Source organism: Onychomys torridus, chromosome 7 (genome assembly GCF_903995425.1).
Source record: "Onychomys torridus chromosome 7, mOncTor1.1, whole genome shotgun sequence".
Taxonomy (NCBI): Eukaryota; Metazoa; Chordata; class Mammalia; order Rodentia; family Cricetidae; genus Onychomys; species Onychomys torridus.
In genome coordinates this window covers 55,585,495-55,613,009 of record NC_050449.1, presented here as the reverse complement: position 1 = coordinate 55,613,009, position 27,515 = coordinate 55,585,495, and the positions used below count along the sequence as shown (strand labels likewise).

At 39.0% G+C, this 27,515-nt stretch overlaps 1 protein-coding gene across 4 annotated transcripts in view; it reads left to right on the top strand.

The window, feature by feature from the left end:
* Glce (glucuronic acid epimerase) overlaps window positions 1–27,515 on the top strand; it is a 67,251-nt gene that overhangs the window by 3,565 nt on the left and 36,171 nt on the right. For 2 of the 4 annotated variants that reach the window (XM_036192437.1, XM_036192433.1), the window contains exon 2: window positions 26,894–26,984. The gene's annotated coding sequence lies outside the window, so the exon portion shown is untranslated. Of the gene's footprint in view, window positions 1–1,838; window positions 1,858–19,559; window positions 19,579–26,893; window positions 26,985–27,515 lie in introns of those variants that run through there. The other 2 variants (XM_036192435.1, XM_036192434.1) reach the window with 2 other exon arrangements.

Genomic DNA, 27,515 nt, shown 5'->3' with positions numbered 1-27,515 from the left:
GTTGTTTAGCTCCAGGATTTCATTCTGTCATTACAAGGCCTTTCATCATCCCTTCGGCTCATCTGCATTTTCTCCACCATAAACCTCAAGCTCCAGTTGTACTAATGAGAGCTGTTTACTGAATGAACCACCCTGTTTCCTTGACTCCGAGCCTTCAGTTAGATTCTTTCTAATGCTTAGCCTTCTCGAATTGCTATAAAAACTAATGATTTTTTTATTCTTCAACTCCACACTATGCATTTTAGATCATTTTATCCTCTCTGGCCCTTCCTCTTCCTGCCTCCCTGGGTTATTCACTCAGGTCATCTTGTTAATTCAGTTTCTTAAGTTTATTAGTTTACTCTAATTGTGTCTTTTTCTGGATCCAAAGACAGGCTTATATTTGCTGTTCATTTTTGAATCCCTCTTGCTTGTTTACACATACTTGGATCTCTCCTTATGTGTTTGAAATCTAGAAACCAAACTCAGTGTCTTCATACTATCCAAGATTAATTAACCTCATATGTCAGGCTTGTTCTGCTTCCCTAAACTCCTCTTCCTCTAGGTTATCTTCTCTTACCCACAAACTGATATTAGGACTGTAGTTTTTAGCCTCATATTAAGAATTATTTAGCTTTGCATATTACAGCAGTTTTATTGTTTTTAGCATTTTTGTCTTTTGTATCTGATCCCTTACTCCATGGCAGAATATCTGTGCAATAATGTTGTATTATTTAATTCTGAGTAGAATGACAGCTCTCTAGTCATTGGTCCTAGGCTTGACCCCTGTGTTCCATCCTTATACTGCTTTCGACATATCTGTTCAATAGAACTATTTATCCATAAAGCTATAGCATATGAGGACATTATATATGCAATAGTGGTTGAATAGTTTCCTCAGAATCACATAGCCAGCCTATCGGTAAGATCTTTTCTACTAAGCTAGTTGTGAATACTGGTGTGAAACTATTATTTGAACCAGGCCTGATGGTACACACCTATAAGCCCAGCACTGAGACTGAGGCAGGGTTTTGAGTTTGATATCATCCTGGGCTAAATAGTGGATGAGACTTGGTCTCACAAAACAAAACCCTGGTATTTTAAAGGAATAGTAGATGCCTGATTTCTCCCTCCAATAAAAGTGATGCTGGGGACCTTAGAGTCTTAAGGACATGGCTCAGAGAAAATCCTCAACTTGGATCATGTCATGTGGGCACACCTCGGTGCCTTTACTCATCTACTTCCTAATCTTGTTATTTTTCCCTTCCTTTTTTTTTTTTTTTTCCTTTTTAAGAAAAATCTCCACAGATTATTGAGTTATTAGTATCAAGCTTACCGGTAATCTCTTATGTGCCTTAAAATATGCCAACTGTATGTCAACTAAGAGGGTTACAAAAAAGGCATAAAACCCAATCACTTCCCTGAAGGGATGTAGGTATGTGAATGAAGTCATCTTCTAGGTCAGTGGTTCTCAACCTTCCTATGCTGCGATCCTTTAGTACAGTTCCTCATGTTGTGGTGACCCCAACCATAAAATTATTTTATTGCTACTTCATAACTGTAATTTTGCTACTGAATCGTAATGTAAATATTTGATATGCAGGATATCTGATATGTGACCTCAACCATAGTTTGAGAACTGCTGCTCTAGCTCTTAGCCCAGGAATCATTTCTAATGGCTAACTTAATTTCTTTTTTTGGTTTTTCAAAACAGGATTTCTCTGTGTAGTTTTGGTGCCTGTCCTGGATCTCGCTCTGTAGCCCAGGCTGGCCTCGAACTCAGAGATCTGCCTGGCTCTGCCTCCCGAGTGCTGGGATTAAAGGCGTGCTCCACCACCGTCCGGCTAATGAATTTTTATACATGTAACTACCAATCAGGTAAAGATACTGAACATTTATATGACATCATAAAACTTTGTCATCCTCTTTCCTAGTTAGTACTTTCCAAAGGCACTTTACCTTTCTCATCACCATTAATCTAGATTGTATTTGCTCTTGAACTTTATTTAAAAAAAAAAAAAAAAAGGAAGCAAATTTTTTGTTTGTTTGTTTGTTTTTGGTTTTGGTTTTTTGGTTTTTTGAGACAGGGTTTCTCTGTATAGCTTTGTACCTTTCCTGGAACTCTCTTTGTAGACCAGGCTGGCCTCGAACTCACAGAGATCCGCCTGCCTCTGCCTCCTGAATGCTGGGATTAAAGGTGTGCGCCACCAACGCCCAGTGCAAGTTTTTTTTTAAATGGTTTTCTTTATTCAACCTAGTGTCTGTAAGTTTTTTTTTTTTTTTTAAAGACTTATTTATTACAGCCTGTATGACTGCAGGCCAGAAGAGGGCACCAAATCTCATTACAGATGGTTGTGAGCCACCATGTGGTTGCTGGGAATTGAACTCAGGACCTCTGGAAGAGCAATCAGTGCTCTTAACCTCTGATCCATCTCTCCAGCCCCCTTTTTTTTTCTCTTTTTTAAGTCAGGGTTTCTTTGTTTAACCCTGGCTATCCTAGAACTCCCTCCTATAGACCAGGCTGACCTTAAACTTACAAGATCCGTCAGCCTCTGCCTATCAAGTGCTCAGAATAAAGGTGTGTGCCACCACTGTCCGGCTTCATTCATTTTTTTTTTAAATTAGCAATAGTTTATTTTTGTTCATTGCTGTATATTGCTCCATTGTATGTGTACATATGTACCTATTCTGTTGTTAGATATTTGGGCAGTTCTTAGCTTTTAGAAAAACAACTACTAATAACAGTTTTGTACATGTGTTTTAGTGGGCATATAGATTCATTCCTTCGCTATAACCAGGAGTTACTTTCAAAATATTTGACACACAAGCACACATGGAGTATGCATACAGGTTCTGAGCTGCAAAAGCTTTATGTAGGTCTCCAGACTGACAAGAAGGTATTTGTAGTAGTGGCTTCTCTGCATGATCTCCTCCAGAGTCCAGATGGTGATCTACCTAGAAGAAGGCATGTCCAGGCCTGTGTCTTTTGCTTCTATCTCAGCCCCTCCTCCCTGATTTATAGGGTAGGGGAAAGAGGCTCATATTCCCATTGGAGTGTTCTGGAAAGATGCCAATTTCTATGCTGCCTGAATTCAGTATTAGTTTTTTAAAAACTTTTTATTTGATAAACAAAAGATTTTACTTTGTATTTCTTTGATTGTAATGAAATTGAACATCATAAATTGATTTTTAAAACAACAATTGAATCTTAAGATAGTTATAAGAAAGATTTTAAAAAGAATCCCTCAAGCATTGTCTTAGGGGATATTTTAAACTAGGAGGCTCATTTTGTGAACCAGGCTACCCTCCAACTCATAGATCTGTTTGATCCTGTCCAGATTAGGGTGTATACCACCACTCCTGGCCCATTTTCCTAATAAACAGAAAATTATTGAATGGCTATCACAAAATTCCAAAGGCCTAAGTCTCAGATGCAGTCACTGTTACCTCATTTTTTGTGTACTCCTACAGATAGTAGATGTTCATGTGTATACATCCATCTCCCTATGTGCTCAAGGATTAGTTATGGGTGCCCCACAGATCCACTATCTGTGAATAAAGTCTTGTATACAAAGTTTTATAGTGCCCACTTTTGTCTTCTCTAGGTTACTTATTAACACTCGATACAGTGTAAAAGCTATACAAATAGGTGTCAGATTCTACTGTTTAGGGAATAATGATTAGAAAAAAGTCCATACATGTTCATTCAGTGCAGCGCCCCCCCCCCCCAATATTTCAACCCTGGGTTGGCTGAATCTTTAATGTAATGCATGTGTGTACACGTATGAGTGTGTGCATATAAGTGTGCTTGTACATAATGTGTGTGTCCATGCATATGTGTATAGATTGAATGTGCGTATATATGCCAGAACAGGAGATGGATTTTAGAGAACATTTATTTAAAATACTGTCTGGTTTAGATGTGGTATAGTATATCATATTGTGTACTAAAAATTAGAAAGGGTCTAAAAATGATTAGTATCTGGCTAGTGGCCCAGAAGAAAGAAAAGCAGGGTCTGGCAGCATTTGGCAGTAATTTTCTATAAGACAAGTGGCCTTAGCTCTTTTTATTATTAGATCAATTCTCTGACAATAGCACTTCTGTTTATAGTACCGATTCTCTAGGACTGTTCTTAGAAAGAAAGCCAGTTTTTAAAAAACTTGGACAGTTGATACCTAAAGGAAATTATTTAAAGTATAAAAGGTGGTATTCAGAAGAACATTTAGGGGGAAAACCTCTATATTAGGCCTTTTAATATTTCTTTGCTTATAGTTAAGAATTTCAGCAGAAGTTTCATGACATTCTTGGTTAATAGTGAGAATTTGAGGTAGACAAATTGCGAATAAAAACCATCATTTTCCTAAACTCTTATTTGCCTAATTAAAAAGCTAATCAGCCTTGGTATAAACATTTTAAAGTATGTATTTTTATAAGATTTTATGCTAGTAATACAGTAGTAATTTGTATCATACATCAGAGATCTTTTTAAGCTTGTCTTAAATGTGATTGCTGAATAAGAAGTTTGAGCAGTAAGAGTCAGATGAGGAATGGAGAGATGGCTTAGCAATGAAGAGTGCTTGCAGAGGACCTGAGTTCAGTTCCCAGCACCCATGTCAGGTGGCTCACAACAAACTCTGTCTCCAGAAAATCTGATACCCTTTTATGGACACTTAGACACACATGCATATATCCCCACACAGACACATAAATAATAAAATATACCTTAAAAAAAGAGTTGTTGGTTTTAATTGGATTCTAGAGTGTTTTAATAGTTCAGGGAGAAGATACTTGCTTTGTCAGTAAATTTTTTTTTTAAGTCTTCTATTTCTAAAAGTAAAATTTGGGGATGACTGTTATTTATTGAAAACTAGTTGTGTAGCTAAAGTTTTCCTGTGTCCCAGCCAGCCGGCAATCAGGACAAATCTCTCTCACCCACCAGTCCTGCAGTTGCTCAGACCCAGGTAAACACACAGAGGCGTATATTAGTTATAACTGCATGGCCATGGCTCAAGCCTTTTGCTAGGTAACTTTTATGTCTTAAATTAGCCCATAACTATTTATGTATTGCCACTGTTCCATGGCTTTACCTGCATCCCATTACTTGTTACTCCTTGGGTGGCTCACTGGCAAAGATCAGTAGGGATAATATCACATGTCCTGTTTACTGGAATTCATATTCTATTCAAAATAGATTATTAAGTGATAGGGCCCCTGAAAGAATTTATACCTAATAGTAATGTGTAATATTTGGGGGAGTTTTACAGAAAGAATTTGTTAGAGGTAGAACATATTCATTTTTTTTTAAAGTTCAATTTTTGTTGTTTTGTTTTTTGTTTGTCAAGACAGGGTTTCTCTGTGTAGCCCTGACTGTCCTGGAACTGGCTGTTTAAATCAGACTGGCTTCGAACTCAGAGTTCCACCTGCCTCTGCCTCCTGAGTATTGGGATTAAAGGTGTGAGCCACCACCACCCAGCATTAGTGTTCTATTTTAAAATTTTATGTTTTTGTAAAATTGAATAGTGTAGAGAATTCCTTTTACCATATTCCTATTACTTGGCATCCCTTGATGCTAGCTAGCACCTTATGTAATTGTACATTTATCAGAACTAAGAAACGTAAACTGATTTTGAAAAAGAAATTCACCAACTTTTGGTGGGAATACCTGCTACATATGAAGTATGTTAGCTGCTGAAGTGCGAACAGTGTTGGAAAACAAGCAAAGGTCTTTGAATGTAATATTATTAACAAACTTGTAAGTTTGGTGTCCTTCCAAGAACAGATTATTATATTATTGAACATGTGTTGTTTGTATTTATAAAAGAAGGTTCTGATGATTAGGAATCAGCTTGAGCTTGCAAAGAATAAACAGGTTCTGATGGCTTTACTTCTTTCCTGATAGGACAGGATAGATAAACTGGTAGGGACAGCAGGACTACTGTGACAGTATGTACTCAGAATTGGAGTTCTAATATGTACTAGACACTGGCTTAAATGTTTTATATATGTCGTTTTATTTGGTTCTCATTTTATAGCCAAAGAAAGGCACCCCTAAGGATAGACATATCATTTGACAATTCTTCTGTTATTTTTGTAAACAAATTAAAAAGTTATATCTTGAATAATAACATAGGTAGGTGGACACAGGTAGGTTCTTGTGATTGGTTAAAAGACTATCCAAAGTTTGATTATTAATAGACTTATATTAAAATGAAGCAGCAAGGTCTAGAGAGATGACTCGATAGTTGAAAAGCACTTGCTGTGAAGCATGAGAATTAGAGTTCAACTCTCAGCATCCACGTAACAAGCTCATGAATCTTGCTCACAGTTGTAACCCCAACATTGAAGGGAGTGGAGGCATGAAGGTCTCTGGGGCTTGCTTCATGGCTGCCAGGCTAGCCAGAGGGAGACATAAGCTTCAGGTTATTGAGAGACACTGTTCCAAAGGAATAAGGCAGAAGAAAGTGTTATAAGACAACACCAGGAGCCCTTCTGTGACCTCTATATTCACACTCAGGTATGTAAACCATTGTGCATATGCCACACTCAAACATACACACACACACACACACACACACACACACACACACACACACACACACAAATGAAACAGCACATTCTTAGTGTCATGCCTCAAGATGCCCTCTTCACCCATACAGTAAGTTTTTAATAACAATAACAAATTCTCTTAGAATTAGAGTACTAGTTCATAGACAGAATCAGGATCCTCATCTAACTATATTTTTAATAATTTGAACAACGGCCTGTGTTTAAGAAAATATTTGAAATGTTTGAATTTGGTGCGTAGGTTTTTGACAAGACTGTGCTCTACAATTAAGGATTTTAAAGCCCTCACAGATACAGAGTAGGAGATTTAGAGGGCAAACACCAGTGTTCTTGCTTGTGTTCATTCATTCATTCACCTACCTACCTACTATCTATCTCTTTATTTGTAAGCAAAAATGTGTTTCTACTTGAGTATGGCTCCTTATTTATCTGAAGTTAGTGTGTATGTGTGTGTGTAGTTTAACTGTCTCCAAAGTTGGCAACTACTTCAGCTCCATTGATTTGAAGTCTGTTGTCTAGAACACATTTACCATCATTTTCGTTTTTGCATAGCTTAGGTTTTTAATTCTTTTGTCACATTTTAAAGAGGACATTGGTGATTTATTTGGAGAATAACTATAAAGAAATGATGTTGTGAAACAGATACTTGGAAAGTAATCAAAATGTTTCATGTTGTTCATCCAGGAAGAAAGACTTCAGTAGGATAGTGGTAATACTTTTTAATTTGGGTACTTGGATGATGTCTAATGTTTGTCCTGACTCAAATCTTTAATTTGTGAAACATACAAACTTGAATGGTACACAGAGTATTAAACATACAGGAATGAAAGTTAGAGGCGGTAGCATGGGGTATTGCTTCATAGACCTCCTCAGCAGTTGAAATGAATGTGGAGAACTAGTTTCTTCGTGTGTGTTAAATTAAAGCACCTGCTGTATAGTGCGGACTCCTTTAAGGAGCTTTCCAGTTCCAACCTGCTTTTGTAATTAGTGTTAAAGATTTCTTCATCAACAATGATTCCAGTTGCCAAAACATTGTTTTAGGCACTTACTTTCACTTACTCATAACATTTATGAATTTATCTAATATCACATATTAATAGGGAAATCTATACTTTTTTGACCATTTGTCTCTGAAATTAGTCCTTATTGTTTGTTAGCTATTATATTAAAAAAAGGAATTGTGATCCTCCTGCTTCAGCCTCCTGAATAGCTGTGATTAAGGCCTGTGCTACCATGCCTAGTTCATCTCTATATTTCCTCCTTCAATTAAAACTTTTTTTATTACATTTACTTATTGTGTAGGTGTGTGTGGGTTGGGGGGTGGTACCATATACAGTGGTCAGAAGACAACGTATAGGAGGAGTTGGTTCTCTCACTCCACCTTGTGTGTCTTCAGAGGCTTTGTTGTAAGCACTTTCCCTGTTGAGCCGCCGCCTTTCCTTTGATTGTTTCTCTGTACACGCCCCTTTCTTTTTTTCTTTCTTTCTTTCTTTCTTTCTTTCTTTCTTTCTTTCTTTCTTTCTTTCCTTTTTTTTTTTAACTTTGTCACACCAGTATAAACACAAATAATTTAGTGAAAAAAATAGAATGTATTTTAGTGTGTTTGAGAAGTATGTTGAGCCATATCGGGAGTTATTTTACAGTCATCAGCTCATCGCCTACTCCCTATAAAGTCTTTGTCATGCTTAACAGGGAGTCACCACTTAGCAAGCCTTAAAATCAAGCCACTATCATCATCTATTTGATTGACTTTTTTCAGGGAAAGCATGTGACCAGTATCAGAGATTTCTTTGCCTTCAGTAAAGCTAATGACTTCCATTATGAAAAGATTTTGTTGCTGCTTCCTCTGGGATGAAAGTGGGGGTGGGAGAGTGTGGTGGGGGGTAATCTCTCTCTGCAATGCAAATTGCTGTTCTCCTGTTACTATTTTACTTAAAACGTAAAAAATAAAATATCTTGTATGAATTTGTTGAGCATACCTCTACTAGAAAAATATCATGAGGACTAGGTATGTAATTTTGTGTCATACTGTCATGTAGCACTATATTCATTTGTTCATATTCAGAAGCCAAATGTCCAGCATATATTAATGTAATTGTACTAATGACAACTGGGTAATTCAATCACTGGATAAGCAAAATGTGGCACAAGGTTATATTTTCATCACCACATACATTATTATATCTTAATGGGAGTTAAATACTACTGTGATATGGTAGTTTTCCAGGAAATTTCTTTTAAAGTCCTTTTCTGCACTGCAATGTAGACTACAAATAAGACTGCTTCTTTTCTTCCTCCTCCTCCTTCTTTCTCTCCTCTTCACCAAATGGCAGACACCAGTGCAGCAGGAGGGCCTAGAGAACCTGGGGCCAAGGATTAGGCAGCCATAATATCTTCCTGTCTTCCATGGAGAATTCGGCAGTGGTCTTAGGGGCTGTGGCTATGGACCATGGGGCTCGTGGAGTTAAAGCCGAAGACAAAAAAAATAGATCCTGGTCACCAAGCTGGGCCACCTTTTCAAGGACATGAAGATCAAGTCCCTGGAGGAGCTCTGCCTGTTCTCTCTGCCCATTAAGAAATCTGAGATTATTGGATCCCCCCCACAAAAGGAAATCACATGTCCACAGGGTTGGGCTTTCCCAGCGGACCGCCTAGTTATTTCCGGTTCAAAATAGCCATTTCCAGGTCAGAACATTTCGCGTGGCTAGGACTCTGTGGCTTTACATGGTTGCGTAAAGTGCACGCGGCCATGTAATCTATGCATGCGTGGAGTAGCCACATGCAGTCCTGTACGCATGCGCGGCCCACTCTTTAAAAAGCCAGCGCCATTTTGCACAGGTCTCTCTCCTCTCCTCTCCTCTCCTCTCCTCTCCTCACTCACGTGTGTACTTCACACAGGCCTGTCACCTCTATCCTCTACCCGATATTAATATCAGCTCTTCTGTGGATTTGTCGTGTTCGGGACGTGTTCCTCGTGGGCTAAGAGCGCCAATAAATAACTAACCCCACTCCACCCCCAACCCTGCACATCCCTAAAGGATGAGGTTCTAAAGATCATGCCAGTGCAGAAACTGACTTGGGCTGGCCAGCAGACCAGGTTCAAAGGCTTTTGCTGCTATTAGGACTACAATAGTCATGTTGGTCTTGGTGTTAAGTACGCTTGGAAATAGCCACTGCCATCCTAGGGGCCATCATTTTGGCCAAGCTTTCTATTATCCATGTGTGGAGAGACTACTAAGAGAACAAGATTGGCAAGCCCTACACAGTTCTGGACAAAGTGACAGGCCACTGAGGCTCTGTGTTGTTGTATCTCATCCCTACCCCTAGAGGCACTGGTATGGTCTCTCTCCTGTGCCCAAGAAGATACTGGTGATGGGTCAGTATTGATGACAGCTACACATCAGCCAGGGGCTGCACTGCCACCCTGGGCAACTTTGCCAAGGCCACCTTTGATGCTATCTCTTAAGACCTACAGCTACCTGACCCCCAACCTCTGGAAAGAAACTGTGTTTGTCAAGTCCCCTTATCAGGAATTCACTGACCATCATGTGAAAACCCACACCAGAGTGTCTGTTCAGAGGACTCAGGCTCTAGCTGTGGCCATCACATAAGGGTTTTTATATGAGAAAAATAAACTGAATTAAGTATTTAAAAAAACAAGCTATTTTCTCTTATTTTTACTGTTAAGTGCAAATAAGTTTAACTTCTAACGTCAGTCGGTGATTTTGAGGGTGTACCCTTAAGTTGTCTTTATTGTCATAGAATGCTGTTGCTTTTTAGTTTATTCCCAACACAGTGTCTAATACATAGCAGATGCCACATGTTGTATTAGTGAGTAAGTATATCAGTGACTGAAGCCATATGGATACACCAAAGATCTAAGAATTGGATGATTGTAGTTTTTCTGTCTCTGCAGTAAGTTTATTTCTCTATTTTGTCTCAGTCATACAGTGTTTGCCCAAACAAGAAAATTGTTTTGGTTGGCCTCTAAAGTGAATCTAAAAATGATTGGTAAGAATGTTAGTTTCACCTGGCACTTAGGAGGCAGAGGCAGTTGAATCTCTTTTAAGTCCAGCCTGGTCTACAAAGTAAGTTCCAGGATGGCCAGGACTACATAGAGAAACCCTGTCTTGAAAAACAACAACAACAAAAATAATAATAAAAAATTTAAAAGTTATTTTTGGGGCTGGAGAGATGGCTCAGTAGTTAAGAGCATTGGCTCTTCTTCCTGAGGTCCTGAGTTCAATTTCCAGCACCCACACGGTGGCTCACAACCATCTGTAACTGTAATCTCATGTGATTCTCATGGACTCCAGTGCCCTTTTCTGGTATGCAGACGTACATGCAGACAGAACACCCATATACATAAACAAGAGCAGTCAGGCGACTCCTCGTCATATTGAACTATGACAACGAGAGAAGTGGGAGACGGTCAAAGCAGAATTAGAAGTGGTATTTACATTTGCTTGTGTTGCATATGGTGAATGTAAATGAGGTCAATGAAATCAAGTACCACTATTTATTTACTACAAGAGAATATATTAGGAGTTCACCTGCTTTTTTAATAGTGTCACTGAGGTATATTTGACATATAATAAACTGCACATATTTAAAGCATACAATTAAATTTTTGCAGAGGTGCTCTGAGTACTTGGAAACGTTTGTATTCAGGGTTGTAAATAAACCTACCATCTCCAGAAATGTCTAAATGTAGTCTTTGTCATGCCTCTTCATGTACCCCATATCCCACCACTTCAGACCACTGACCTACCTTCTGTCACCAGATGGTTTTTACATTTTCTGCAGTTTTATATGAATATAATTACTCAGATACCATGATATTTGGGAAGCAGCAGTCTGTCTCTTATTTCACTTGACATAATCACTTTTAAGTTCTTCTCTGTTATCTGTCTCATTGATTTCTTCTGGTATTGATGTTTGTCTCACTATGTTCCTCAGCCTGGCACTGTGTAGCCCAGGCTGGGCTCACAGTCTCCTTACAGCAGCCCAAGCTAGGATTATAGGAGTGTGTCTTAGGGTTTCTTTTGCTGTGATGAAACACCAAAGCAACTTGGGGAGGAAATGTTTTATTTCATCCTACAGCTTGTAAGCCATTATGAACGCTGCCAGGGTAAGAACTGATCCAGAGACCACGGAGGGAGGCTGATTACTGGCTTGCTCAGCCTGCTTTTTTATAGCACCAGGACTATCAGCCCAGGGGTGGCATTGCCTACAGTCAGCTGGGCCTTCCCACACCAGTCATCAATCCAGAACATGAACCACAGGTTTGTCTAGAGGCTAATCTTGTAGAGACATTTTCCCAAATGAGGTTCCATCTTCTAAAATTATTGTCTTTTGTCAAATTGACATAAAACTAACCAGCACAGGGTGCATCTTCATGCCTGCCAAGTTATTATTTTTAAATTATTGAATGGTAAATTTTCATGATACATATACACCAAAATTTGTTTATCATTTGTTTGTTGACTTGAGAGTTCTTTAAAATTTTACTTAACAAATATAGCTACTACTGTAAACAGTAATATATTAATCTAATATGGATAAAGTTTTCATTTTTCTTAGGTAAATATTAGAAGTACAAATGGATAGAGTCCATGGTACATGTTTTAACTTTGTGGAATAGCATTATTATAAAAGGCCAGTTTTCCTGCTAGTGTGGAGATAGCTTATAAATTAATAAGAGTAAACAAAAAGAACCAACAGGAAAATGGCAGAAACTATAAATGTACACATCATCTTAAAAGTAATACAGATGATTTTAAATATAGTAAAAGTTTCCTAGAAAGCTAAAACTTTTTAGGAAAGCATTCATTCTGTCTGTCTCGTGCGTGTGTGCGTGTGTGCGTGTATGTGTGTGTGTGTGTGTGTGTGTGTGTGTGTGTGTGTGTGTGTGTGTGTGTGTAACAGCTGGTAGACATTGGCTACCTCTTCTTTATGGATTCCAGGGATTGCAATCAGGTCATTAGACTTGGTGGCAAACACATTTACCCATTGAGTCATCTCATCAGCTGAAAGCTAAAAAGCTTTAAGATACTGTTTCATGTTTAGATGTCAAGATAAGAATGCTTGAGTTTGTCCATTTTCTCACCTGAAGTGTAATCTTAAATATCAAGTTTTTAAAACCTGCTTTGTGGTTTAGTTTCCTCACCAATAAAATGAAAACATATTAATTATGAGAATTAGATGAGCTAGACATGAAGGTCTCACAGCAATCCTTGACACACATAAGTGTTCTTCAAAAGCAGTTGTTCTGAGGCAGGCCTGGTGGCACAACTCTCGGGTGACTGAGACAGGATTGCGAGTTGGAGGCTAGTTTTCACTACAGAGTCAGACCTGGTTGCAAAGGGCACAAACCAAACCAAAAAAACCAAAATAGCTAATTACTGTCATCAAAGGACAGATTTAAACAAGGACAGTTTTCACTTACCAAATTCTCAAAGATTAAGCAATAATGGCAAGGGTGTGTAGAATTCCTCTTCTGTAGCATAGGCAGGAGTGGAAGCATATGAATTTCTTTGGAAGGTGAGCTGACTTACTAAAATGATAAATGTTCATGCTTTTTAATCAGTAATTTTAAAGGATTTTCCTTTGCTCATTATAGTATTAATTGTATTATCAAAAGCTATAAATGCCTCTTAATATGATCTGGTTAAAAAATAATGACACAGCTGCACAATGAGGTGTCATTTAGCCAAGAAAAGGAGCATTAATGCCTGGGTTCATCTTCAGACATATTACTTTTTTTTTTTTTTTTTTTTGAGACAGTATCTCCCTATGCATCCCTGACTGGCATGGAACTCGTTATGTAGACCAGGCGGACCTTGAACTCAAAGAGCTATGATTGCCTTGGCCTCCTGATGTACCATCATGCCTGGGGCCGGGAAAGCTGCAGAAATGTTTATGGCATGCCAGTATTATTATAAGAAAATTAATTGTATATGTGTGGGTGTACATCTACATGCACACAGTAAAACATTTATTATTCAGTATGCATTGACTTCTTGAATATGAGTTAAAAAAAAGGAGTAATTGCTTCTAGAATTACTGAAGAAAAAGGACTGGAAGATTGAAAGTCTGAGATGCTACACTCATACTGCTTCAGTGGCTCTATGTTTGTGTTTAAATCTCGAAGCATTTATAGGTCCTCAGGAAGTCTCAGCCTTGATCAGAGAAGTCCCTCTTATGATTACTCCTGGTGGTAACATTTTACATCATTCTGGAAGCCAGATAGAGAAGAAAGTATTTCAAAAGGAGGATGAAATAGCTGTCTAAGGCTGTTGACAGTTAAAGAGGACTGGTAATTGATTGTCATTTTGGCAACCTGGAGTTAGTGTTCTAATGAGACCAAGTTTGATGAAGTGGTGAGTGGGAAATCTGATTGGAATAGGTTTGAGAGAAGGGGGAGAAGTAAAAAATAGCAGAAAGCACCCTGAGAAATTTTGTTGAAGAAATGCGGTAATAGAATGAGAGGTTGAGAAAAGACTTGTTTTTAGATGGAAAATTGCCATGTTTGTAGGAGCTGAGTAAGGAGAAATTTGTTAGGGAGTGCAGGTGGGTGATGAATGGAGGAGGAATGCATGAATAGAAGAGTGGGCCATATCTGGCCCTAAACAGCTGGTGCCAGTAATGAAAGACGGGAGAATATTTGGGCACAGCTGTAGTTAGGTGTGTTTGTGAGCTTGTGGAAGTTTGTATTGTTCTGGGTGTCTCAGTAAAACAGGAAATAGGCTCAGCACATGAAAATGAGAATAAGAGGGAGGAATGGGAGATTCTTGAAGAGCAAAGTAGTCATGTAGGAGAGGGACAGTAAATAAAATAAGGTATACTTGTTAGGCATCATTAAGGAGTCACTTGAGATTTCTGGTCTTGGATTTAAAGATAAAGTAGTTACCTAACGAAGACTCTCTCTAGCCACATTGAGCTGGGTAAGTATCAACAAAGAATAAGCCGAGAATTAGCTTGGTACCAATTTTAGCCAACCAAGATTGACAAAGTATAAAGGAGGAAAACTTGTTGAGGTTTTGTGTAAGACAGAGAAGTGATAAATGGCTGAACAGGGATTTAACCTCAGGTAAGAGGGGATTGAGGAAGATAACAAAAGAGTGGGAAGGAGAAAAGTGATGGCAGTAGACTAAGGTGTGATGGCACACAACTCTAATTTGAGCATGCAGGAGGATGAGGCAGGAGAACTGCAAATTTGAGTCCTTTCTGGACTCCATAGTGAGACTGTCTCAGTAAACCAGTAGATAAATATTAATTTAAAAGTGGAGTGTAGATTTGTTGGGTTGAAAGCTTGGTAGGGCGAGGATGTTCAAGTGAGTGAACTGGGGTGGGAGCTTTAGCTCAGTGGTAGAATGGTTGTCTAGAAAGTGTAAGGCCCTGGGTTCAGTCCTCAGCTCTGGGGCAGGCAGGGGAGGATACAAAATAAAGGAGTGAACTGATAAAGCATGGTGCTTGAATATGGTGTTACACAATTGCACTATTAAAATTAACACAGTTTAAGCTTTGATCATGGCTATAAGTGACTAAAATAAGATTAGAATAGGATCATGGGAAGACCTAAGCAAGGATTTGGGGAAGAGATAGTGATAATGGTGGAATGAGTGAGCAGCTATAGTCTTGACGAAGTGGAGCATTTGATAGGCAGTTGCAATAGGGCAGTGGGTGGTTATGGTCTGGTGACAGTAGAATCCAAGTTGGATTTTTTTAGAGAGGAGGGGGCAGAATGTGTGGAATGGACACAGGATACTTGCTCTGCCTCCAGGCTCTGTAGTAAGAGGAGCTGGGAGAGTGAACACAGCACACAAGGAGACAATAATATAGGTGAACCAAGTACCAAATATATATGGAGGCATAGACAGTAGGAAGGAGTGGATGTTGTAGGGTAGTAAAAGCTAGTGCAATTTGGAATTGAAGGCTTGTTCCTTCCTGTTTGATGCCTTTTTAAGCCTTACCTCTTTTAGAATCATTTTCAACTTAGAAGCATTCTCTATTTGAGAGAATAGAGATGGTATTTGACCATCCAGAATTTTATCCTAAAATACAAATGCCAGCTGTGTGTAGTGGCACATGCCTTTAGTCCTGGCTTTGGGAGGCAGAGGCAGGCACATCTCTGTGAATTTGAGCCCCCCCCCCATCTACATAGTGAGTTCCAGTACAGCCAAGACTGTGTAGCGAGACCCCTCTCTGGGGGAGAAATGCCAATCCCAAGACCAAAGTTAGCAGAGCATAGTTTAATTTTCCCAGGACTGATTGTAAACATTAATAAGGATTTTTGTTACAATTGTCCAGTTATTTCCTCCATTCAATTGTGTCTCTGGATGTTCAGCATAGAATGATAGATCTCCCTCATGAGCTTGCCTCCTTCCAAGTCTTTCAGGAGTATCTAAATCGGAGAAAAATAACTATAAAAAGTAAGCAGAGAGTTGTTCCATTTCTTTTCCAAATTTCGTTCTATAACTCAATCCCTGTTTTTATTACTGCACTTTAAATCATTGACTAAATGAATAGCACAGTATTCTTTATTTTTTTTACATTTGAGACTGTTTTGCAGCACAAAATACCTTTCATATGTGTCAGCTAATATCTGTTCTAGTTATGACTGTTTGAATATTAAATACTTAAAAACCCAATTCAAGTAGTCTCACATAATAGGAAACCAATCAGTTTAACGCAGCTGGAAGCAGAGGAAAGGTAGGAGGCTTCCAGGTTAGTCAGTGAACATGGTAATGAAGACTCAGAAGGTTCAGATTCTACTAAGAGGAGCTTTAGGAAGGGGTGAGGTGCACCAGGCTCTAGTGATGGGAAGAGTAGAGCTTTCAGTCTTAGTGATGTGTGCTTTTTGGGATTGTGTCTTGACCTCCTTTTGGTTTGCTGTTGTGGGGGGAGTGTTCATGAATTTAGAGTGGTCAAGGAATGCCCCCCCCAGAGTAGTAAAGGGAACACGCAGAAGTCCAGATGACATGTGTCCTGGAGCCATTTGTTTATCTGAGCTAAAGTCTTTGGGGAGAAGGGCAAAAATAATTTATTATTCTTGTTTCAGTCAGGATTGCTGATATATTCAGAAGAGATAAGAGCTCTGAGAGTGATAATATGATTTTAGCTGGAATGGCTTCTGTTAAATACCTTCCTGGAGCACTTGCTCTGGTATTTTGTCTCTGATAGTTCTAAAATGCTGGTTCTGTGTGGGAAAGGAACCATTAGACATTGATCCTGTGTGTGAAAGTAGTCCTGTGTTTATACTGCTTTGGATACTCAGCTTTCAATACTTGACTGACTTCCTGGACTTTTAATTTTTTAAAATAAGGATGTTAACACATTGTACCGTCTAACAGCATTTTTATAATAAATAGGAATATGAAAATCTCAACTCCTCAAGGAAGCTGAGATGATCAAGTCTTTGTAAATCTGTGCGCTGGTGCTCTTAGTCTCTGAGTAATGGAATGTGTTGGGGTAGAAAACAGTGGGCTTAAATTAAATAACAGCAACAAACCCAGTCAGTTATAGTTCAACTTGACTGTTTATAACTGTAACCTTGAGCAAACTAGTTAAACCTAAGACTGATTTCTCCATCTGTAAAATATCGTATGTATTTGGGAGGTATGGGGAGATGTGATGCTGTCTGCCCTACATGTCAGTATGACAGTCATAATGAAGGTGTGAAAGTGCTTTGAGAAATGTGTAACACTATACAATACAAGTGTAAAAACTGTTTGTAAAATTAGCCCAGCTTAGTTAGGTCTCATCTAAATATTGTGTTCCTTTTATTGCTAGTAGTTTAGAAAAATAAAAATGTCTAGATTCAAAAGTGGATATAAATATATTGATATCTTTGGCAGATGTAACTCAATGTGAAAGAATTAAATACCTTTAAAGATTTTTTAAAAATTATTTGAAAATGTGTATCTTTTAATTCCTAGTCTTTAATATCTTTAAATTGTTGAATTCCATGACATTTGTATCTCCCTGACCCTGGAAAATTATTTTTTTAAACAATCTGATTGCTTATTGTTTGATTCTGAACTGATTCCTCTTCTAATTAGTATGTATGTATTCAGGAGAATGCACACTAACTTAATATAATGCTAGAATGATAATTAGGGAGTTAAACTTGTCAGAATGTAAATAAATGATTGAAATATGAATGTAATATTTTGGTACCTTTGAAATTATTCTGTCGTATTGGCATAGATCAATGAGGGTATCCTGCTGGTTGCTATAGTCATTCTTAAATACATGACTTTTATGGTGCTTATATGCTAATGAATGGAGTTAGAAAATAAAAGAAAACACAGTCTATCAGTAGTAAATACTACAGAGAAAAAGGAGAGAAAGGGAATGTGGAGAGGGTTGAGAGACGGGGATTAGAGGTGGGCAGGCTTGAGAAAGTGGCTATCGAGTGAAGACCCAAAGGAATAATCTATATGGGTAACTCGGGAAGAACATTGCAGTTACCAGGTATAGTAAGTGTAATAATGTCTGTGGAAGTGCCTGGGGTTTCCAGGGAAGCCGCTTTACTGAATTAGAATCAGACCAGGGGAGAGTGATAGGGAAAGGAGAAGTGAGAGCTTTGTCAGGACTTTGCCTTGTGACCTGGGAGTGCCGCCACTGGGGAGTTTTGAGCAGAGTGACTCCAGGACCTTATTATTCTTTATGGTGACAGAGACTCAAGGGTTCAAGGCAGAAAGACAGTTTAGGAGAATATTGCAATAATTCACGTGAGCCTCATAGCAGTGGGCATTTTTTAAGAGGTTAGATTTTTATTTTTATTTCATTCATTTTATTTTTCAAGACAGGGTTTCTCTGTGTAGTCCTGGTTGTCCTGGATCTCGCTCTGTAGACCAGGCTGGCTTTGAACTCACAGAGATCCGCCTGGCTCTGCCTCCCGAGTGCTGCGATTAAAGGTGTGTGCCACCACTGCCTGGCCAAGAGGTTAGATTTTTATTTTTAGGTAAAACCATCAACTAAAGGATGAGAGGTGGACTACAGAGAAAAGGCAAGAAACAGAGCTAACTAAGGTGTTTGGCCTGTGCAACTGGAAACTTGGTGTTGCCATTTACTAAAAGGGAGAAGACTGGCAGTGGAGAAGGCTGTGTATGGTGGGGTTGTGCTAAAGCTAATCAAGGCTTTAATTTTGAACTTCAGTGTATATTAAATGTGCTCAGTAGGTAGTCATGTCTATTAGACAACATTTGTGGAGAGAAAACCAAACTGTAAGTAATTTGAGATAAGCCGGTGGATATCTAAAGTCTGGAGGCGACCACCTGGGGAGTAAGCATAGATCAAGAGAAGTCCAAGAACTGAACTCTGGGGCTCAGGTAGAGAAATGGGGAACCAGCAAAGGAGAATGAAAGTAAAGCCAGTAGGGCTGATACTCTGTTTCCAGGATGAGGTTATTTTTGTCAGCTGCTGCTCATGGGTAAAGTAAGAATAAACTGGGAATTGGTCATTTTAATTAGTAATGTGGAAAACATTAGGCAAAGTTTGGGGAAAGAGCCTGATCGGTGTGGTTTCAAGAGAGAGTGGGAAAGGCCGAGGATGTAGCTAGGTGGTAGAATACTTACCTAGCATGGACATGGCCCTGGATTGATTTTTAACAATGTCAAAAAATTAAGGGGAATGGGCAGTTTTGCTGTAGAAGGATCCACTTCCTATCTTAATCATACAGTGGTTGGCAGGATTCATTTCTTCTCAGACTGCCTGCACCAAAGGCCTTCTCTGTTCTTTGCCATATGTACCTGTAAAGCATCTCACAGCATGGGAGCTGACTTTGTCAGAGCAAGCAAGAAGGCAAGAAAGAGTCCCAGCATAGAGCATGGTAGTAGGAACATCAGTCTTGAATAACCTTGTCACAGAAGTGGCATTGTGTCATTTCTGTCATTATTTATTTTTTGTCAGCAGGTTACTAGGTCCATCCTACTCTTAGAGAAAGAAGAGATTACGTAAATTATGCATGAATACTGGGGAGCCAGGATCATGAGGGACATCTTTGAAGTTTGCCACCCAGTCCTCAGGTACTGGTACTGTAAGATGCTCATCTGGTTGCATGAGTTCACCTTTTTTTCAAGCATCTTTATAACTGGTAGCATTCATTTGTAAGAGAACTAGGTGAGGATAAAAATTTGGTTTAGGACTATTAGATAACATGCTTTATACCCATGTTTCCAGTTTTTTTCTAGTGATTTCCCTTTATGAAATGGGTGAATGTTAAAAGAGAGTTAAAAATCATGTGATGTCCAATGACACGTGCCTGTAATTCTAATATTGTAGAGGCTGAGTCAGGAGGGTGCCAAATTGGAGGCTAGCCTGGGATACATAGCAAGATCCTGTGTGAAAGCAATCAGACCACTACTACCAAGAAAAGAAGTTAAAATTACATCTGTAAGAGCTCAACAAAAGTAGGAGAGCTGTTAAGAATCAGAAAACATGTAGATGTTTTTATAGAAATTTGAAAGATTGTTATATTTTAAGATAATTCAAGTTTTCATACATTTCCAACATAGATACTATTTTATGACTTTGAAGGAGGTGGATATATAAATATCTCTGCTGTTGAAGTATAGCTGAACTTGAGACATACTATAAAATAATCTTTCCTTATAAAACTAAACTCTTAACAGACCATGGATTCCAACTGTTCCTTGTTATTGTTGCCCATCCCCTTGGCATAGTTTATCTGTTGAAGCCAGCTCAATCTTTGTAGGAGAACATCATCCTAGACTCAGAGCATGTTAGATATTAGAAATAGCTTTCCAGATGAGGAAATAGCCACACAGAGATGTACCCAAGCTTGCTGATGGCAGAGCCAGTGCCAGATGCCAAGCCTCCTGATATTATAAATTGCTAGAAATGAGCCATATGTAACTGCTTAGGAATTTTAAGAATACTCATCTCTGTCTCATATTCAGACCTGAGTTTGAGTTTTGATTTACACATTGAGATTTTCAAATGCTGCTGAGATGGTTCTAGTTTGCACAGAGTTTGGGAACTTGTGCTTTTCAGGGAATTGGTGTGCATTAAAGACCTGGGTCAAACCAATAGTAGACTTTGTCCATTCTGATTCTTTAATCTTTATTTGGCTGGATTTGGCCAGTATTATAAGAACAATCTTTACGTTAAGAAATACCCAAGGATTGTGCTGTATAGAATTTTCTAATAATTGATTCTGTCACTAGTTTGTAGTTTGTATTTTGTAAATACCCTGTCAGATTTTTTTTTTCCTGTGCAGATTTCATAATCATGAAATAGTTCTTTGACACTGACAAGGAAAGGAGAAAGTCTTCTGCCATCTGTGTTGTGGCAGGCTTTGCTGTTGTGTTAACTAGATAAATTCTAATTACTGTTAAACAGACTGTTTGTGAGGTTGTTGTTAATATTTTAGAGAAAGTGTGTAAACACAAAGTGGCAAAGAGGTGGTTCCAAGATGTGGAAACAAAAGCTTTAACTTTGAACGTAAATTGATTCACTCTTCTGTTCTTTGCATGGTGTAGGCAAGACGTTGTGACTGAAATGCTAACTTAAGATTGGTTTGTGGTATGCTTTTCCTTCTCACCTCTCACCACATCTCTTCCCAATCCTTCCTTCCCTTCCTTTCTCCCCTTTAGACTGGATCTCACCATGGCCTAGCTTGTCCCAGTCCCCAGAGTTCTGGGGTTCCAGTTTGCCCTGCCATTTTGTTCTTTTAAATATAAGGTTGGTTTTGGTTTGGTTTGGATTTTTTTCCTTACTAGAGGACAGATGTAGGAGTGTGAAGGAAGAGTAAGAGTAGCAGACTGGCCTTTGTGGTGGCTGGCAAGCCTTTGATAGCAGAGCTTGGTGGGTAGACATAGGCAGACATCTGAGTTCAAGGTTAGACTGATCTACATAGAGAGTTCATGCACTCGCGTGCACACATAACTCTGTAAATATTGTTATTAGCAGATTCCCCTCTCTTCCATTTAAGTAGTTACTCAGTTTAAAAAAAAAAAAAAATCAGCAGTGACTTTGAAGTAGTATTCAACAGTGAAGAAATGCCAACTCGGAAGCAGATTAAAATCTTCTCAGGATGAGTGTGATGGTGTATGCTTTTAATCCCAGCACTGGACAGGGGATCTCTGAGTTTCTGGCCAACTTGGTCCACAGAGCAAATTCCTGGCCAGTCAGGGTTACACAATGAGATCCAGTTTTAAAAAAAAATAAAAGAAGCTTCTCGGTGTGGCTTTTCTGTAGATAGCCCAGCTTTTAAAATAATGGGAGAGATTTACTATCTCTTTGCTGCTCTTAAAGCATGAGTCTTCATCACACGTTAGTTCCCCACTGTGCTCTCAGGGAGCCACCATTTACCTCTTAGGAGGAAATTATAGGATCCTCATTAGTCATTCCAAGACTTCTAAGGGCAGTTACTTGAGTTTTCTCAGTGGTCCCAAAGCAGTAGTGGGAAACTTTAGAATTGGATTAGAGTGAGTGTAGATATATGAGTTTTATTCATAGATGATCTACCCAGGCATTTGTTTCAAATGTAGCCATCACAGAATTTTTTTATCAGAGCAGTTAGCAAATGGCTAAATAAAAAAAGTTTGCTCTACAATACATAAATGTATAAATGTCACATAAAGCCTTTAAGGTTCCTTCTTAATTTTGGTACATATTAAGCTCTTTATCTTAAACCCCTTCTGATTCTTTTGCAATTTAACATTATTAATGGATATAATTTGGGACACACACACACACACACACACACACACACACTTACATGTACGTGTGTGTGTGTGTGTGTGTGTGTGTGTGTGTGTGTGTGTGTGTGTGCGCGCGCGCGCACATGTGGAGCTCAGAGGTCAACCTCTTGTGTCATTATCTAGGATCCATCCACTTTGTTTTTTGAGACAGTTTCTCACTGGCCTGGAACTCACCAAGAAGATGAGGCTGACTGGCCTGTGAGCCTCAGAGATCCACCTGTCTGTCTCCCAAGTACAGCTATTACTAGCATATGTGAGCAGGCCCCGTTTTCTTTTACATGGGTTCTGGCGACTGAATTCAGGTTAAAGCAAGTGCTTTACAGCCTGAGATGTCTCTCCAGCCCTGTGATAAATTCTTAACAGACTGTCTCTGAGTAGCTGAAGTAGAAACAGAGCTTCATTTCTGAAAGAATAGTGTGTGGGAAACTCACTGGATTTACTTTCGTGGAGGTTAGCCTTTGTTGTGTTACTGTTAGGGTTAATACTGGGTGAAGCTGCTTTCATTTTGATAGAGGTAGGTGGTTTAATGTGCTCTAATCTTTTAAAAGTGCTTATGAAATATGGTTTTCTAGGAACTTCATCTTTAGCACCTTAGCATCTAAGAAACTATAATATCTTGTTGAATTTAATTCATGTGTAAAAATTCTTATTAAATGGAACTTGAAGAAAAGTAGAATACTGTGGTAACAATGATGATGACTGAGGTCTATCATTTTGAATACTACCATTTGGTCTTCTCAGTTTAGATTCTTTACAAAGTCTTACAGTAAAAAGCAATTAGCTACTAACCTCAGCTTATTGTCTGTCAAAGCTGCTTAGATTTTTTTCTACTTGTGACATCTTCTTGCCAAAAAATTTCATGTGACACCCCCCCACCCCCGATATATAGGTATTTTAAATGTGTACACATCAAACATTAATGATAATCATAAATTTATTTAAAAACTTCTTTGGTTTACATGTAATTTTACCATTCGTTAAAGATTAAAGTAAATTTGCATACTAATGAGATGGTTATATATTTTTTTCTTTAAGAGTTAGATCTTGTCTAAATATTTGACACTGCAGGGCATAGAGCATCTTCATTTTTTTCCCCCTAAGACAAGGTTCTCTGTAACATCGTTGGCTTTCCTGAAACTCAACTCTGTATACCAGACTGCCCTTGAACTCAGAGGTCCACCTGTCTCTGCTTCCCAAGTACTGGGACTAAAGGCAAGCACCACCGCTGCCCAGCTAAACAACAATTTTTTAAACAAAATATTTGAGCCTAATGCAACATAATGATAAACTAATTTGATGTTTACATGATAAGAAATGATAGGAAAATATTAAAATTCATTGATTTCCATAATTAAACCATTATGTTTCTATAAGAGCAGAAAGGTTTTTATGTACATTTAAAACATTGCAATTCATAGTGTAATGGCTTAGAATCTGGGCTTAGAATCTGAGCTAAGGTGTTTGAAGCAATGTGTATTGGCATTGCATGACATGAAGGCGTATATATGCACAGTGTGAGTTATGTTTTCAGAACCATGGTTGCAGTGAAGTCTGTGATGCATCCCAGGAGAACACTGCCAGAAACACTCTGGGTTCATTGCTTCTTGGTTTTTGAATCAAGCTTTGGTTATTGCACATGGAGGAACCTTTTAGTGTTGCCAAATTTTTGTGACCTCCATTTGAGTTATGCAACCTCAGATGAGGTCCAAGTATTCAAATGGCTGTTATATGTAAGCACTAAAGACAAAGAGTTTGGTGTCATGGGTCCTACACAACCAAAAATAAAAAGGAAAAAAAGAAGAAATAATGATGGAGGTTTTCTTGATTCTTTTGAGAAGGGAGAGAGGTCTCTGTAGTTTTGAACATTAAAATATAGTAGTTTGGCCTAGGAGGCTGAATGTCTCAGCTGGTCTTCAGTATGCACTGGAATCCTGAAGAAGTAGACTATATTCCAGTTAAGGAATGAGTTTGCCAGTGAGAGTGAGAACAAACAGGCAAAAAGCAAAAGCTTCCTTCTTTCATGTCTTTTAGTTGCCACCAGAAAATGTGGTCCAGATGTAGGGTGGGTCTTCTGAACCTCAAATGATCCAATCAAGATAAATCCCTCACAGGTGCCCAGCTGATTGGCCTTAGTTAATTCCAGATGTAGTCAAGTTGACAACTTTGGGTTTCAGATTCATTCCTCACTAGTTTCTTCGTAGTCCGGGATGCCACATGACTTGTGGAATGTCTCCTGTAGTCTGTGACAGTTTCCTGTCTGTCTGTCTGTTTTTCATGACCTTGATTGTTCTGAGTACTAGCCAGGTGTTCTGTAGACTGCATCTCATGTACTTTGGTACTTTCCTTGTGATTAAACTGTGGGTTTTAGAAAATAGCAACACAGAAGCGTTGTCCTTTAAACCCTTTTTCAGGGAGTACATGGAGACAGTACTACTTGCAGAAGATAGTGTTTGCTTAGTATCTCCACAACAAAGTATTTTTGTCTTTCTATATTCTAACCTTTGGAAATAAGTTGCTGAATTCAGCCCATACTTGGGCTGGAACAGTGAAGTTTCATGTTATGGGCAGAGCAAATTGATGAGTATTATTAGGAATTCTCTAAGGAAGATTTTTTTTCTTTATTAAGATTTTTTTTTTATTCATTTTACATATCAACCACAGATCTCCCTTTCATCCCTCCACCCTCTCCCTCTCAACTCATCCCCCATCCTCTCCTCCCCATGGGGAGTCAGCAAAGCCTGATACATTCAGTTGAGGCAGGTCCAAGCCCCTCCCCCCTGCATCAAGGCCGAACAAGGTGTTCCACCATAGGTAATGGGCTCCAGAAAGCCAGCTCATGCACCAGGGATAGATCCTGATCCCATTGCCAGGGGCCCATTAAACAGACCAAGCTGCACAGCTGTCTCACTTATGCAGAGGGCCTAATCCAGTCATCCTATGCAGGCCCCACAGCTGTTGGTCTAAAGTTCATGAGTTCCCACTAGCTTGGTTTGGTTGTCTCTGTAGGTTTCCCCATCATGATCTTGATTTCCCTTGCTCATAGAATCTTCTTCCCTCTTTTTGAGCTCAGCTGGGTGCTTGGCTGTGGATCTGTGCATCTGCTTCTATCAGTTACTAGATGAAGGCTCTATAATGACAGTTAGGGTAGTCACCAGTCTGATTACTGGGGTGAGCCAGCTCAGGCACCCTCTCCACTATTGCTAGTAGTCTAAACTGGGGTCGTCCATGTGGATTCCTGTGAAGTTCCGTAGCACCAGGTTTCTCCCTATCCCTGTGATGTCTCCTTCTATCAAGATATCTCTTTCATTGTTCTCCCACTCCTTCCCTGTTCCAGCTCAACCATCCCGTTCCCTCTATTGCCCCTGTCTTGTTCCCAGTTTACTCAGGATATCTCATCTATTTCCCCTTCTTAGGGTCCTCCTTGTTAGCTAGCTTCTCTGGAGCTGTGAGTTGTGGTCTGGTTATCCTTTGCTTTATATCTAGTATCTACTTATGAGTGAGTACACACCATATTTGTTTTTTACTGCCATTTATATCGGTATGTATAGTTAATATGTTGACTTACTGTCCAATCCAAACAGTCTTCAGTTTATGATGGTTAGACCTAGGATCTTCTCAATTTTGCCACATTTTCTGGGTTTTCACTTCTGTATTATGTTTAGTAGATTACACAAGATACTCAACACTTTATTTTGAAACAGGCTTTGAATTAAAAGGTTTTACCTAGTTGTGGCCTAAGTGTCCTGAGTACATATAGATGAGGCTGTGCTATTTAGTAGGTTGGTATGCTAAGTGCATCTTTTAGAGTATTTTCGACATATGGAGGTTGTCAGTCTGTAAGCCAGTCATATGGATGTCATGGTGCACCTACACTATTGTATTTTGCTGCCGTGTTGATCTCCTTGTTTATGTTCTCCAGTGGTCTCTGGACTACCCTTTTCCAGTCTCTGACAGAAATGTGAAGCTTTATTTGTTAAGTGCACTCCTGGAAGCTGTGCTCATCTTGAGGACTAAGCAGTAGGAGGATATAGGAGTGGGGGAGGGGAGGAATCTCACATACACTAGGGAATCTCTGTGTCCTCCTGGAACTGCAGTGGCATCTCTGACCAGAGGGCAAGGTTCCCTTGCCTCTGAGTTACAGGCTCGTGATCCTCATTACCATTGCACCTATAGATGGCTGGGCCGAGAATGGAGAAGAGAGGGAAGGTGTGTGTGTGTGTGTGTGTGTGTGTGTGTGTGTGTGAGAGAGAGAGAGAGAGAGAGAGAGAGAGAGAGAGAGAGAGAGAGATTTCTACACTTTCTTGTGAATGTTAAGATTTCCCTCTCCAGTGACAGCTGGAACATGAAACTTTCCTTTGGGCATACACACTTCAGACTGGCTGATGTTGGAAGAAAAACGGTGATGGCCGTTTGAAAATGGTGCTTTGTGTTCTGGTCTCTCACAGGACCTGCCTATTGCCATTTACTCTTCAGGGTCCCGTGTATTCTATTCTAGTAGGCATTTTAGCCAGGTCTTAGAGCTCCATTGAGTTGGTGGGACAGTTGGAGTGCTGTAATTGCTACATTTTATCTGTGACCAAACCTTGCTGAAAGGTTCTTCATTTTTTTCTTCTAGGAATTTAACAAGAAACTAAAGTTTGGATTCAGATATTTTTTTAACTGAAGCCAGAAATGTATTAGGATTTTGATTCTTTCATTTGATTAAGGTAAGATCATTTAATAAAATATAATTGTACCCTTATACATTTTCAAACATATTTTAGTATTTATTTTATTAACACATTTTTTATTTCTGAATCTAACTAGAGATGTATACTGAAAAAAATTTTATGGCTTCTCAAGGTTAGAAGTATAGCTGTTAATATAGTGCTTGCTTAGCATGAACAAAATGTTGGGTTCCATCCTTTGTGCCACTTAAATCAGCCGTGGTAAGGAACACCTGCAACCTCCTCACTTAGGAGACAGAGGCAGGAAAATCAGAAATTCAAGGTATTCCTCAGCTCCTTAGCAGGCTTGAGGCCCCATGAATACATGAGATCCTGTCAACAGAAAGTGGCAAGGGTGGTCCTTTACCATTTACATGACTAGTGTTTCTTGTGACAACTATCAGATACAAAGGAAGCATGATGGTATGATCACTGAAGGTGTAATATTTTGAAAAGAAATGTTTGCATAGGACAGAAGTCATCAAATTGGCCCACAGCTGGCCACTTGTTTTTAGTAAATAGTGTTTTATT